The sequence below is a fragment of the Leucopleurus acutus genome (genome assembly GCF_964270905.1).
Source record: "Leucopleurus acutus genome assembly, chromosome: 1".
NCBI lineage: Eukaryota > Metazoa > Chordata > Mammalia > Artiodactyla > Delphinidae > Leucopleurus > Leucopleurus acutus.
The window spans coordinates 66,689,029-66,705,563 of NC_139142.1; the positions used below are offsets into that span (position 1 = coordinate 66,689,029).

At 37.7% G+C, this 16,535-nt stretch overlaps 1 protein-coding gene across 1 annotated transcript in view; it reads right to left on the reverse strand.

The window, feature by feature from the left end:
* Positions 1–16,535, reverse strand: part of LOC309968689 (uncharacterized protein) — a gene marked incomplete at its 5' end in the record, with an annotated part of 48,302 nt that overhangs the window by 19,444 nt on the left and 12,323 nt on the right. The gene's annotated exons all lie outside the window — the stretch shown is intronic.

A 16,535-nucleotide genomic window follows, 5' to 3' on the forward strand; every position in this document is an offset into this window, starting at 1 on the left:
CCATTCTCTTAAACTTGAATCACAAAAACCTAAGGACCTTCACATCATCTGAAATTTGGCAGAGCCTTTGTAAAGTTAATTTTTCTCCAAAGATGGATCTTAAAAATGCCTCAACCCCCATAGATCTGGAGCCAAAGTCATGTCAGTTTAACTTGAATGCTCAGTGACTCAAGAAAAGGATTACCAGCAACTTGATATTTTTCCCCTTTAGATTTTTTCCCAGAATAAATTAAATTAGAATCCCTCTCAGTCTTCACTCTTTTTTTTCTTGGCTGTGCCACATGGCTTGTGGGATCTCAGTTCCCCAAACAGGGATTGAACCCCAGCCCTCGGCAGTGAGAGCGCAGAATCCTAACCACTGGATGGCCAGGTAATTCCCAATCTTCACTCTTTTAAGTAATATCTATTTTTAAATGATTAGTTGTCAAAAAAGAAAACAAAAACAAAAAAAGCCCGAAGAACCAGAGTAGAAGGGAGAAAATTCTTCCTAGAAGCGGAGGAGAGGGAAGAAACTAAAGTGGGAAGGACAAAATTCTCTCTAAAGATCAAAGAGGGAAGAATGCACACACAAGATTAATACATCTTGTTGTTATAAAGCAATGTTAGTGCAATAAAAATTTTTTAAATAGAAAGTAAATCTTGTGTCTGCATCGAGTTGTTGTAAAGATTAAATGAACTGATGTATAGTACCATACATATAAAAGAACTTCCACAAATATATGACCCTTTCTGCATCTCCTGATTCTTAATCCCAGCCATTCATTCAACAAACATTTACTGAAATCCTATTTTGGATGCTACAGGAGATATAAAGTGAACATGCAACAGTGAAGGGCAAAATCTGACTCCATGTTGGATCTGTTTCTTTGATTTTAACCTTTGCTTTTTGTTGCTTTTGTTATTATAATCATACATAATGGCCTGCCACAGGAAACCCTGCTCCTCTGCCTGTTAAACTACAGTGCCTTTGTTCAGCTCACAGAGAGACATTCTGACCCTGTCCACCTGTGAATGACTGCAGAAAAGAAGAAATTAACACATCCCCTCCTCAATTCGGCCAAGCAAGGAGATATTTTGCAAGATAAACGGCCTTTTTACTTTACTTCCTCACCTCCTCCCACTCTCTGTTCTATAAAAGAAACTGGCATCCAGACCCCAATAAGATGGTTTTTTGGGGACACTAGTCTACCATCTTCTTGGTCTGCTGGCTTTCTGAATAAAGTCGCAATTCCTTGCCTCAACACTCATCTCCCCATTTATTGGCCTGTCGTACGGCAAGGAGAGCGAGCTTGGACTCGGTAACAAAGCAAGCATGATCCTTTAGGCAGAACGTTAGAAATCAATCCTGGAGACAGGAAGAGCAGTTTGAAGCCTGCAACTGCTCAAGCAAACTTGCAAAGGACTTGAACTAAGCAATGAGAGACCCAATGAATGGGAAAGACACTGAATTGGTAGAATGGATTGAACTTGACTGATGATTTGAGGTGGAAACTTGAAAAATAGAGAGAGCTGAATTTCAGGCTTATATCCTGGTTTGAGAAAAGACTGGAGAAGGAACTGGTTGGACATATGATAATAAGTTTAAAGAACCAGCAGAACCTTCACAATAGCATGCAATTGGACATGCAGTTTTGCAACTCTGAGAAGAGTGGTTAAGTCCGTTCAACAAACTTTTACTGACCAACCATGCTGTGCAAGAAGGTCCGAACAGGATGCAGAAGTTATCAAAATGAGTCTTGTGCTAACTTGATTATGTGATAGAAATACAAATCTGTATCTTGTTTTTTTCATTTATAAGATAAAAATGGCAATATTTATCCAGCTCCTAAAATCTGAGCATTGTACAGTCATGGAGGGACACTTGAGGTCTTTATGAGAAGCCCCTGAGACTCCTAGCGGGTCTTGGATTCTTTTTGAATTTTGCCTGTATATATTGATATATTAGTACAGGTTGATTCATATGGAATAGGTGATTTTCTACCATTTTGACTTACTAAAAAGGGCAATTTCCCATGGTTGGCCTAAACAAGGCTATGTGATGCAGAACACTTTAAAGGAGGATATTTCTGAAGATAATCACATTATTTTCCAAATCTGTTGGAGTGGCCATTGGTCCTAGAAGGTTATTACCTAATTTTACCACTGAGCTCAAAGATGGTTTAAGATTTCACTGAAATTTTAATAAGTATTCTAATTATAAAAGATGGTCTGCTGTGAGAAAAAAATGCATTTTGTCTACGTTTTTAAAATTATAACACACATTCACATTGCACTTTACAATTTACAGAGTTTCTATCTACTCTTTCTTATCTTACATTCACAAGTATAGTGTGAGATAAAAAATGCCAAACTAATTATCCCCATTTTATATATGAGGAAATAGGCTCAGAGAGATTAACTGACCATGCAGGTTTTCAGTGGCAGAATGAGGAACTGAACCCAAGGCTAGAGAACCAGATAGACAAATTAGAAATAATGATATACATACACATAAGAATTTTTTATAAGAGGTTGGCTATTTTATGCTAATCTGGAGGCATTTCTATCTTTGTGCTGAGTATATTTTGAAATTAATTTACTTTTGTATGGAGGGGTGCCAGTGGAAAGGTGGACACATATTGTTCTGAAGTAATTTCTTATTACCAGGCCATCATTCCCTTGTAGCATCTTCGTTCTTCTTATTGAGAGACTGACAAAGACTCTCTCCTTGACCAAACTTTAGTCAGGGTCCTCTGAATACTCTTCTTGACTAGGCCTTAACCTTTGGATTTCCATGTCTGTCTTTGCATCACCCACTTTTAGCAAGAATCCTGTTGAGTCACTTTAGAGAGTATCCCACACCCTTTACATCTGATCACGCTGGCTTACCTTCAGCAAGAATCCTATTAAGTCAGTTTAGTCAGAATCCCTCCTTACCTCTGATGTTTCCTCTTAGTGATATGCCATCCACTGACTCTCACACTCTTCCTTGGCTATAAATCCTCACTTGATCACACTGTATGTGGAACTGAGCCCAGTTCTACACCGAAGTCTCTCTTCCCCTATTGCAATAGTTCTTGAATAAAATCTGTTTATAATGACTGAACCACTCTCTGGTTCTGGCTTCTTTTAACCAGACATCCAGAAGTGACAGTGATTTCTGATTTTCTCTTTTATTATAGTGGTGGACTCAATGATCAATTAAGGCTGAAAAGCTCAGCTGCTGTTTTCCTATGGTAAGTTGAAAAGTAGAAGTTGACCCGAAGAGGCTTACAAGGAACTTACTGAATCTGGTTTCAGATTTCCAAAGAAATATTGGAGGTGGTAGGAGAAAATAGGCACAGGGTTGCCAACTTTTTATTTAGACATATAAGAGCTTTAAAAAAAAGCCAACATATCACTATATCACCATACTTTCCTAAAAGAAGAGATATGGTAAAACTAAAAAATAGTAGGTTGGATATAATCTCAGAAGAGATTTCCCCTCAAAACTGACAGTTGTGAATCTTACTCAGACATTCTCACTAGAGACCAGAGAAAACTTGGATATGTACTGGCACAGGTGAAAATCAAGACACCAGAGGGCCTTCTACATTCCTCTCACAGGGTTCAGAACACACTACCCATATTGAATATTTTAAGAATGAATTTTAGAAATGGCAAGTGCAGGAAGGACTATCTGACCTCCCCACTTACCCCTGAAGCAGGTCATAAGACCCTCATGTGAAAGAAGCCCTCCCTATACTCAGAGGAAAGAAGCATCCTTGTCTCTGAAGATGGAGGGACACCAAGAAGAATCCAGATGAATAGGCCTTGCTAGGCTTTCTCCAGTTCACTACCCTGAGCTCATATCCTTTTAGCCTACCATAGTTTTCCATGACTTTTCCTCGCTTTAACAAACCTAGTATAAAAACTCTCAGGCTTAACTGTTTCTTCAGGTCTTCATTTCCTTATGAAGGCTCCCATGTGATGAAAACTTACATAAAATAAATGTGTATGCTTTTCTCCTGCGAATCTGTCTTTGTCAGTTTAATACTCAGGCCCAGCCAGGGACCTTATGAGGGTCAAGACAAGTTTTTCCTCCTCTACACCTCCTACTTCTTTATCACTAAGAGTTTAATACATCCTGGTTAGATCTTTGATAATAATTCCATAACTTTATATGGTGTCAGGTGGTACTAAACTTTGTCTGGGAGGAAAAAATTTTCCTCTATCCTTCTAGGTTCTTTTGGCTGGTCAAAGAATTAAATTGACATGAGCTAGATTAGAGAAAATCAAACAAAAGTTTAATAAAATGTATAAATGGGAGAGACCTAGGAGAACTGAGTAACTCATCAAAATGGCCAAATCCCTCACCTTAAATACCATCCTCAGCTAAAGACAAAAGAGGATGCTGGGGGCAGTGATTTGGGACCTCAAAGGGGAGGAAGACAACTGACATGGAGATGGAAAAGGAAGTGTTTGGTAAACAAATGTTTGCTAGGCCATGCTGAGACAATGGGACAGAGAGGAGTTTTAACAAACAGACTTTGCTAGGTTTCTCCCTGTCCACACACCTAGTTCATACTGTAGCTGTCTTAGGTAATAGCTCCCTTCCTGCATCAGGTCCTCCCTCTATCCATTCTTTTAGGCAGTTAGGGGGAAGGTCAAAGGTTCTTCTTGAGACTTTTCAGCCTTAAAAATAAACTGCCTAGGGCTTCCTTGGTGGCGCAGTGGTTAAGAATCCGCCTGCCAATGCAGGGGACACGGGTTCGAGCCCTGGTCTGGGAAGATCCCACATGCCGCAGAGCAACTAAGCCCATGTGCCACAACCACTAAGCCTGCGCTCTAGAGCCTGCACTCTAGAGCCCGCGTGCCACAACTACTGAGGCTGCGTGCCACAAATATTGAAGGCCACGTGCCTAGAACCCATGCTCCGCAATGAGAAGCCCGTGCATCGCAATGAATAAGTAGCCCCTGCTGCCACAACTAGAGAAAAGCCCGCGTGCAGCAACAAAGACCCAGTACAGCCAAAAATTAAATAAAATAAATAAGTTTTTTTAAAAAATTAAAAAAAAAATCAGCCTAAATGAATCCTCATGCCAACGAAACACAATTTGGGGTGGCAAATTTTGCTCCCCTACAAGTTATTATGGAGATCATTTTGTAATGTATATAAATGTCAAACCACTATATTGTATACATGAAACTAATACTGTATGTCAACTATACTTCAATTAAAAAAAAATAATTCCATGAGTTTATCATTAACAGAGAAGTTTGCTTTGTCCATAGCATTTCACCAAAATTCAAGTGTTGAGGAGAGGTGCCAGCTTCAGAATCAGAATTAGTATTAGGAAGATCCTTAAGGAAGTTTATGGTTTGTGTATTCCACAACCTCTACTATTCTCTGTGGTTCAAATGCTATCTGGAGTTCAGAAGGATCTAGGCATAGGAGTGTGTGTGTGTGTGTGTGTGTGTGTGTGTGTGTGTGTATCTGTGTGTGTAGTCTAGCATGGAATAAAATTTCTTTCAGGTGAAAAAGCTACTCATTGTATTATCTTCTGCTTCTTTTCTCAGGAAAACTTTAAATATCTAAAACAGCTCCTATTTTCATATAGATCAGGATCTGCTTAGAAGCAAGATTTCCTTGTGAGTCAGAGGCAAAAGATTTAGTAAAGGATTTGAATGCCATTCTCTTCATGAAGAGGGTTAACCCTTATTGTTCTTTAACTTAAAATTTTTTGCTTTTAAAATTATATGTGTCTATTGTAGGAAATTTAGAAAAGCGTAAAATAAAGTAAAAATAACTCAGAATCTCAACACATGGAGAAAACAATCATGAATATTTTAGTATATATCATCCATTCTTTTTCTACAAATATGTATAAACTTTTAAAAATTGGAATCAGAATTTATCTACTATTTTTAGTGCTTTCACTTATATCATTAGTGAGCAAAACATGATTTTTGATGCTCATTTAGTATTATTGTATCCTATGAATTAACTATAACATACTTAGTCGTTCTCCTGATTTTGGTTGTTTCAATTTTTCAATATTGTATAAAAAGCTGTTCTGAACATTCCTGTTCATCTTTATTGATGCCCTTATTTTTTCCCTTAGAATAAATGCCAGTGGAAGGATGACTGAATCAAAGGATATGTATATTTGTAAGGGTTTTGAAACAAAGTCCTCATCAAAGAGGGCATTCCCACAAATGATGTTCAAAAGTTCCCATTTCGGGACTGCCCTGGCAGTCCAGTGGTTAAGACTCCACGCTTTCACTAAAGGGGGTGTGGGTTCGATCCCTGGTGGGGGAACTAAGATTCCGCATGTGGTGCAGCCAAAAAGAAAAAAAAGTTCGCATTTCATTGTGCTTACCCAGTGCTGAATATTTTTATCATTCTAAATCTCAAGCAATTTGATGGTAGAACAATAATATCTCATTGTTTTTATTTGAATTTCTTTAATTACTAGTGGATTTAAACATTTTTTTCACATTTGTAGGTCACTTTGATTTCTTATTTTGTTATTCTTCAATATTTTGTTTATGTTTTTATGTAGTCAAAGTTATTATTTTCATTCATTTGCCATCATTGTTCTTTGTCGGCTTTTTGTTTGTTTGTTTTGTTTAGGAAAACTCCAACCTGGCAACAGATTCATATTCATCTATCATTTCTTCTAAGTATTCTGATTTCTGTTTTTGAACCACATCTAGAATTCCCATTATAAGGTTAAATAAAGTGGAAAATCTTGCTTTATCCCAACTTTATCTGGTGTTTCATAGATCAGTATGATGTTTTGGTTATTGGTCTGAAATTCCTTAACTCCTAAATTATTACTTATCATTATATTATCATGTCCTCATAGTTACTCTCCATAAATATTACTGAGATCTATCTGTTACATTTCTGTATTCTAGAGACAGAACTTAAACCAAAGTGCAGATCATCAAGTACACAAATAAACATTAAAAAGATATCTTGAATATGATATTCTGATTTAAGGTGTTATTTTAATGACCCTCATAAAATGCAAGATATGCATATAGTTTACTATTTGGTTCTTCCCCCTTATTCATATTGTTACTACTATTCTTATTTCTACAATTGAACATTCTTAGTATATTTGCAGCATATTTGACATTGCACCAATTAGCTCATCTCTACTTCATTTTCTCTGGGTTAAATATTATGTTCAAATTTTAAGAGAGTCTGAACATATTAAATATTGAAATGTGTAATATTCCTATTATCATTGCTGGGTTCTTAAATATGGCAAATTTATGACAGCATAGATAGAAAAACTAGATGAAAGAAGGCAGAGAAACTTTGTCAAATATCCTGTAGTTTCAGCAGTAAGTATTTTAGTAATGATCATTTTCATAGAGCAATTAATTTTCAGCTAAAGGGAATTCCTTCACTGTTCCAGACAGCAAATGTTTATTAACTAGGTTCTCAGGTTTAATTCTCAGAAGGGTTTTGCTTAGCAATATCTCAAGCTACATTGAGGGTGAATTTGAAGAATGGCAGTGTTTCCCATATTCCTTGTGATACTTCTTTCCTGACTCTGCTTAACTTTCTGTATCTACCTTTATATCATTTCTCCAACTCTTGTCTTTTAGTTTTTGCTTTCAACAACTTATTTTCCCCCACTTCTCTTCTGTTTTTTCTTTTTTTTTGGCGGTATGTGGGCCTCACTGCTGTGGCCTCTCCCATTGCAGAGCACAGGCTCCAGACGCGCAGGCTCAGCGGCCATGGCTCACGGGCCCAGCCGCTCCGCGGCATGTGGGATATTCCCGGACCGGGGCACGAACCTGTGTCCCCTGCATCGGCAGGCGGACTCTCAACCACTGAGCCACCAGGGAAGCCCCACTTCTCTTCTTTATAAGTGCCTCCAGACTTGGTGAAACCATAAAGATTTCTGCTTCAAAGATTATTGTAGAACCAGTGCTATGCACGACAATGGTTACATGCAAAACAGTTTTGAGTATCAAGGTCACAGACAGGAGCAGTACTTCAATACTGAGAAGAAAACAGAGTGTGCTTTGCACAAACTATAACTGAACCCTTGTCTTTGCTTCAGGCAAAATGCCTTCACAGGCTTCCTCCTACATCTCATTCTTGCTCTTGGCCATGGTCAATGAAAATCTACGCTAATTTGCTATAAATAATTAAGGTGATTCCTAGACTTCTTCCTCTCATATTAAAATTTCTAATAGTAGTGGAGTAAAGAACTGGGTTTTTCCACTCTCATCCAGCAAAATACATCACAATGGGTTCCTACAGAAAGGACTGCTATGTGGTCACCCAACCCCACATCTCAGTGCTAAACAAATAGAAACATACTAGAGAATACGGGAATATTTACTAAAGCACTTTTCTTTGGTTGCAGCTCCTGATCTAGGGTAGTACTTCTCAATTTTGGGGTACTGAAAAGTCATCTGGGGTGCTTAATAAACTATAGATTTCTGGACTCTAAATCTAGAGATTATGATTTGGTAGGTCTCAAGTGAATCCAGGAATCTCTGAATTTACTAAATATCTTAACTGATTCTGATGCAGGTGATCAGTAACACTAGTCTGGGATTTTTCCTATTGACCTAAAAGCTAACCATACTTATTGGTTCTATTATTGGCCAATTATTTTCAAATTTTTTAGTTTCTCCATTTTCAAAACTGAGAAGATCAATCTGACCAATCTGATTGCTTGGGGTTAGGTAAAGTTGAACATAAATATGTTGGCATTTATTCCAGAAGACAGACACCAATATGTTGAACAAAAAGAACTGACTGGGGCTTCCCTGGTGGCGCAGTGGTTGAGAGTACGCCTGCCGATGCAGGGGACACAGGTTCGTGCCCCGGTCCGGGAAGATCCCACGTGCCGCAGAGCGGCTGGGCCCGTGAGCCATGGCCGCTGAGCCTGAGCGTCCGGAGCCTGTGCTCCGCAACGGGAGAGGCCACAACAGTGAGAGGCCCGCGTACCGCAAAAAAAAAAAAGAACTGACTGCTTTAAATGAATGAGTGATTAAAATAACAACATACAAATGATATATTAAAACCAAAATAACTGGGAATGGAGAAAGGACTGGGAGGAGGGAGGGTAACCTTTATGTAAGTAAACCAGAATCATCTCTCTCTACGATAAAGGTTCTCAGTCCTAATCCATAATATCTTCATACTGCAGGGAGCTGTCACAGGGTGCACCTCCTTAGGAGGCAAATTTTTCTTTGGTCTATGGGCCTGCCTTGACTACTGGGGTGTGTCAAGCCTGACAACTTCTGAAGGAGAAATGTAAGCCAATGCTCTACCAACATCAGAAACTAGCCCTGATAAACATGTAACCCCATCTACATTAATTATTAAATTCTCTTAGAAATTATCTAAGGAAAAATCTAAAATATAAAAAAATATATGTCATAAACAAAACATTTGGGCTAGTGGTTATTTTTGTAGGAGAGAAAGAGAACAGGATGCAACCAAAGAGAAGCATACAGGTGGGCTTCTAAGTTACAGGCAATATTTTATTTCTTAAGTTGGAAGTGGATACTCAGTGGTTCATTTTATTATTAACCTTTAAGCTGTTCACATATGCTTTATATAAATTTTGTATTTGATATAAATCACCTTAAATTAAAAAATACTAAAAAAGCTGTATTTTAAATTATAGTCATTTCAGTGTTATTTATAATATCAGTAACAACAGCATAAAATGGAAGCAGCCTATTGGAATGGTTAAAGTGAACACTGGTTCATCCATACGCTGAATGGAATATTATTCAGTTATTTTAAACATGGTATGTAGCACTATGGGGAAAAAAAAGCTTATGATAAGTTACCAAAAATTATGTGACAAAATCTTTTAACTGGATGATTACAACTCTGTAAAACAGTTCAAAGAATAAAAATGTATGCTACTGTGATATCATGATTATTTTTAGTAAAAGGGATTATGAGCGTTTCCCCCCTTGCTTTTTCTAATTATCTTAGTGTGATCATGTTGTTTTTAATAATTAAACTTTCTATTACAAAAAAAAAAAGATTTCCCCAAAAAGCATTTTTTGGTTCCACTATAAATTAACATGACCAGAAATTACACTGGCTTCTAAGATTTTACACAGGGGAAAGTTTTCATGAAAAACAATAAAAAGTCAGAAAACGACATCTTTCCCTCAGATGTTTCTCAGCAGCCTCTCAGCCTCTGCACCTCAGAAAACAAATGCACTGTGCTAAGATTCAATTGTTTGCCAAGAGTTGAGCTGCCCCTCCTTTTTCCTATCATTGGCCAGCCTGCCTTTCCATCTCCAACAACCTCCAATATCTTGGTCACACACACCTCACAGCAAGATGCTGACTAATCCTAAGACTAGGGCAGCTTATTAGGCAACCTTTCACACAGTGCCCATTGCTACTCATTGCACAATATATTTGACTGGGAATGATAAATGCCATGGTTTACATTTGACTCCAGTCACCCTGTCAGTGCCAGCAGCTTAAGTGTGTAAATATCACCCACTGCCTTTAGAAAGATGCTGACATTATGTTCCAGGCTCCCTAATGTTGTGTAACATGAGAGAGGGGAGCAGGGGTGAACCTATGAGGACCAATGAGAAGCAGATGAGGATATTAACCACCTTCTGCCTTATTTCTGAAAGAAATGAAAAGCTGGACACTTATGAGTTATAGCTACAAATAAACTTATTTTTAAGATTTAGAATTTAAGAACCTGAACAGGTAAACAAATCAATACTTTTCATATGTTTCTATTAAGCCATCGATAAGAAGTAAATCTCTGAAGCAGGAACATTTTATCAGTGACTAAAATAAGTCAAATGGGGAAAAGCAATTGCCGTATTATTTAAAATTCTGTCATAATTTTATCAATGTTACAATACAGAATGTATTTGACTGAAGAAACCACTATGAAGAGACGTTTCTGTGCTTTTTTTCTTGAGACTGCAAGCTCCTCTTAAAAAAACCCTGCAGCCATTCTCAGGTTAGGGGGAAAGAGAGGGAAAAAAAAAAAACTCCAAATGAGAGGAGAATAAGGGTTTCAATTGTGATTTGTTCTGAGAATAAATATTATCTTACCCAGATCGTTAAGTCTGTGGGAATATGCAGCACACACAGTTCGGTCCATTTACTGAAGCTAGATTAGTTATTTTTAGAGTCTTCTATCTCCCATACGTACACAGAGTGACAGTAACGCTAATACAAAGGCCACGTGCAAATTTCGTCTGCTAACAAGATTCCAGACCACTAATGAAAGGACATGGGGTTCTTTAGCTAAAAAAACACGGATATCCACCTACACCTTCTTTTGAGTGTGAAAGAATAGCAAAATATATTTCTTTTTTATTTGGTTACAAAGAGTATGCTTTTAAATAGTGTAATAGAGTAAGGCAAAGGCTAGCTTCCCTTTGACAAGGTAGAATCATATGGAAAGTTATGCAATGGTTAGCAAGATTACATTCCAGTCAATCTAGTCGCATTTCCTCAAGACTAAGAAGGACAAAGGAAGTTCCTTAGAATAAGTATCTTTGTATAACGGGTCTGAATAATACTAGGAAACACTAACCAGATCATCTACTTTGACTTGTTCTTTCAATATTCAGAAATTACCATGGTCAGAACCTCATCAACTGACAAAACCTGAGTGTAGAAGGTGTTTCCAACTTGGACTTGTTTCCAACAGGAGCAAAAGGCCAAAACACCTTCTGCTTGGTGAATCACCAAGAACTACCTTATTGTTCTAGGTGTAATTGGCATCCCTGCTAAAAATTCAATCCCAAATTAAATGTCTATGAGGAAGAATTTCACCTGTGGCCCCTAAGGAATTATTTTCAACCTTATTTTTACTATTGTTTGAGTGGGGGCAAAGAAAATGACCAGAATAGATTTTACGGGTTATACTCTAAATGATGGTGATTCTGGCTCTGGCTTACTTCCAAGGTGAATATGATTATTTTCTTCCCTAAAAACAAATAAAACAAAAAACTGATAGGAAGAGTAGACCTCAGGAAACAGGAGACTAAGAAAACATATTAAATATACTCTTAAGATTCAGATATACTTTTTTTTTCCCCCCAAACTCACTTCAAATAGCTGGCTGACTCAAGTTTTCCTGATCCCTATGCTGGGCTATGACTGGATTTTTAAAATGAATTTAGCTAAGGAATAGGTATTTACAATACTGGGGAGTATTCATAAGATTATTATTTTATTTATATTTTCTTCATAGAAATATAAGCAATTTGCAAGTTGAAGGATTTTTGTTTTTACAAAGCATATTGCAAATAGCAACAGATCATCTGAAGCAGTTTTCATAATTTTTTATTTATTCTCAGTCATTTTCTCTCTCTTGTTGGAATACTAGCCTATAATGTTATAAAGGTATTGACCTTCTTTCTGTACATTAGCTGCTAGACTAGAATTACAAGAGAACTTCTCTCATCTGTGGTAGGACCTATACTTGGTAGAGTAGTACATTTAAAGTCAGCAGTCAAATACGGCCAAATGCTACTCTTTCCACTTCTGAGTTACGGAAATCGAAGCCCGGATAGTGACTAAATGGCTTAATCTGGATTAGAAAATCAGTCAATGGACTGAAAGCCATTAGTAGGTGACAAGACTCTTGATTCAAAACTCAGTCTTTCCACTAAACCACATTACTTTAGATAATTACAGTGTAAAAACTATTGAGAGGGGAAAACAACTGAGGGAAACAGCAGATGCAACTGAATATTTTGAAAAATTTTAATAAGAGCCTAAAATAAGCCAATACATGATGTACAGAGCAATGGTAAATACATAGGTAAACATAAAAGATAGTATGAATGTATTTTGTTTGTAACCCTTTTATTCTTGCAACTTATTTAAGAAACAACTGCATAAAGCAACGATTATAAAACTGAGTTGATGGGTATATGATATACAAAGTTGTAACTGTATGTCAATAATAGCAGCTGGAGAAGGGAGGAAATAAAGCTATATGGAATAAAATTTTTGTATACTATTGAAATTCAGTTGGTATTAATCCAAACTTGGTTATTTTAAAATTAATACGTTAACTCTAGGGACTTCCCTGGTGGCCCAGTGGTAAAGAATCTGCCTTACAATGCAAGGGACGTGGGTTCGATCCCTGGTCAGGCGACTAAGATCCCACATGCAGCAGGGCAAATAAGTGCACACGCCACAACTACTGAGCTCACGTGCCTAAGTTAGGGAGCCCGCGTGCCGCAAACTACAGAGTCCACGCGATCTGGAACTGGCACGCCACAACTACAGAGCCTACACGCCCTGGAGCCTGCGTACCACAACTAGACAGAAGCCCATGTGCCTCAATGAAGATCCCGCATGCCTCAATGAAGATCCTGCATGTCGCAACTAAGACCTGATGCACCCCCCCAAAAAATAAAAATAAATAATAATAATAAACAAATCTTTTTTTAAAAAAAGATGTTAACTCTAATCCTTAGCATAACCACTAAGAAAAGAACTCAGAAACATATTGTAAAAGAAACAACAAAGGAATTGAAATGATATACCAAAAAATAACTACTTAACAAAATAGAAAGCAGTAATGGAGGAATAAAATAGACATAAAACACACAGAAAACAAATAACAAAATGGCAGATGTAAGAACTATGTTATCAATAATTACCTTAATTGTAAACAGACTAAACACTTAAATCAAAAGGCATAAATCTGCAGAATGGATAAAAAAATGATTCAACTATATGCTGTTTATAAAAGACAAACTGGATTCAAAAACACAAGTTGAAAGGAAAAGAATGCAAAAGTATATACACCATACAGAACAGTACTCAAAAGAGAGCTGGAGTGGCTATACTAATAGCAGACAAAATAGATTTTAAGGGAATTCCCTGACAGTCTAGTGGTTAGGACTCTGCACTTTCATTGCCGAGGGCTCGGGTTCGATCCCTGATTGGGGAACTAAGATCCCACAAGCCATATGGCCCAAGAAAAAGTAGAGTTTAAGACAAAAATTGTTACTAGAGGCAAAGAAGGATATATTATAATGATAAATGGATCAGTCTGTTGGGAAGACATAACTATAAATATATATGCACCTAACAACAAAGTCCCAAAATACATGAAGTAAAAACTAATAAAACTGAAGGGAGACAGAGATAGTTCAACAATAATAATTGGTGACTTCACTACTCCACTTTCAATGATGACTAGAACAGCCAAACAGATGATCAGTAAGGAAAGAGAAGACTTGAACAATATTATAAACCAACTAGACCTAAGGGACATTCACCCAACTAAAACAGAATGCACATTCTTCTCAAGTATACATGGAAACATCTCCATGACTTAAAATAAGTACAAAATACACTGAAAACTATAAAATATTACTGAAAGATTAAAGATGAACTAAACAAATGGAAGATATCTCATATTTATAAATTGGGAAACATTATTAAAATGGCAATACTTCCCAAACTGATGTACATACTCAATGTAATCTCTATCAAAAGCAGAGCTTGTTTATTTTTAAATTTTATATTTTTTTGGCTGCACCACGCTGCTTGTGGGATCTTAGTTCCCCAACCAGGGATTGAACCCGGGCCCCCTGCAGTGGAAGCTCCAAGTCCTAACCACTGGACCACCAGGGAATTCCCATCAGAGCTTGTTTAGACATGGAAGCAACCTAAACGTCCATCGACAGATGAATGGATAAAGAAGATGTGGTACATATACACAATGGAATATTACTTAGACATAAAAAAAAAATGCCATTTGAAGCAACATGGATGGACCTAGAGATTATCATACTAAGTGAAGTAAGTCAGACAGAAAGACAAATATCATATGATATTGCTTACATGTGGAATCTAAAAAAATGATACAAACGAACTTATTTATAAAACAGAAATAGAGTCACAGATGTAGAAGACAAACTTATGGCTACCAGGGGAGAAAAGCAGGGAGGGATAAATTGGGAGACTGGGATTGACATATACACACTACTATATATAAAGCAGATAACTAATAAGGACCTACTGAATAGCACAGGGAACTCTACTCAATATTCTGTAATGATCTATATGGGAAAAGAATCTAAAAAAGAGTGGATAGGGACTTCCCTGGTGGTCCAGTGGTTAAGACTTCGAGCTCCCAATGCAGGGGGCCTGGGTTTGATCCCTGGTCAGGGAACTAGATCCCACACGCCACAACTAAGAGCCCACATGCTGCAACTAAATGATCCTGCATGCCACAACTAAGTCCCAGAGCAGGCAAATAAATAAATATTAAAAAAAAGTAAACATAAGGGACTTCCCTGGTGGTGCAGTGGTTTAAGAATCCGCCTACCAATGCAGGTGACACGGGTTTGATCTCTGGTCCGGGAAGATCCCACATGCCGCGGAGCAACTAAGCCCGTGCGCCACAACTACTGAGCCTGTGCTCTAGAGCCCACAAGCCACAACTACTGAGCCTGCGTGCCACAGCGTGCCCCAACTACTGGAGCCCGCGCGCCTAGAGCCCGTGCTCTGCAACAAGGGAAGCCACCGCAATGAGAGGCCCGCGCACTGCAACGCAGAGCAGCTCCCACTTGCCGCAACTATAGAAAGCCCACGCACAGCAACAAACACCCAACGCGGCCAAAAAAAAAAAAATAATAATAAAGATAAATAAATATCTAAAAAAAATTTTAAAAAGTGGATATATGTGTATGTATAAATGATTTACTTTGCTGTACAGGAGAAACTAATACAACATTGTAAATCAACTATACCCCAATAAAAATTTAAAAAATAAAAGTCAGGGGCTTCCCTGGTGGTGCAGTGGTTGGGAGTCCGCCTGCCGATGAGGGGGACACGGGTTCATGCCCCAGTCTGGGAGGATACCACGTGCCGCGGAGCGGCTGGGCCCGTGAGCCATGGCCGCTGGGCCTGTGCGTCCAGAGCCTGTGCTCCGCAGCGGGAGAGGCCATAGCAGTGAGAGGCCCGTGTACCACAAAAAAAAAAAATAATAATAAAATAAAATAAAATAAAAGTCAGACACCAGTCTCAAAAAAAAAATTCAGAGCTTCTTTTTTTTTTTTTTACAATTGACAAGCTGACCTTAAAATTCATATGGAAATGCAAACAACCCAGAATAGCCAAAATGATCTTGAAAAAGAACAACATTGAAGACTTCACACTTCATGATTTCAAAACTACAAAGCTACAGTAAGCAACTCAGGGTGGTGCTGGAATAAGGACAGAAATTCAGATCAATGAAACATAATTGAGAGTCCAGATAAACCTTTACACTCATGGTAAGTTGATTTTCAACAAAGGTGCCAAGGCGAGTCATGGGGAAATAACAGTCTTTTCAACAAATAGTGCTGAGACAATTGGATATTCATGTGCAAATAAGAATAAAGTTGGACTCCCACCTCACAACATATACAAAAATTAATTTAGAATAAATGATAAACCTAAATGTAAGAGCTTAAATTATAAAACTTTTAGAAGAAAACATAAATGTAAATATCCACGATCTTGAATTAAGCAATGGTTTCTTAGATTCTGAAAGCACACGTGACAAAAGAAAAAAATA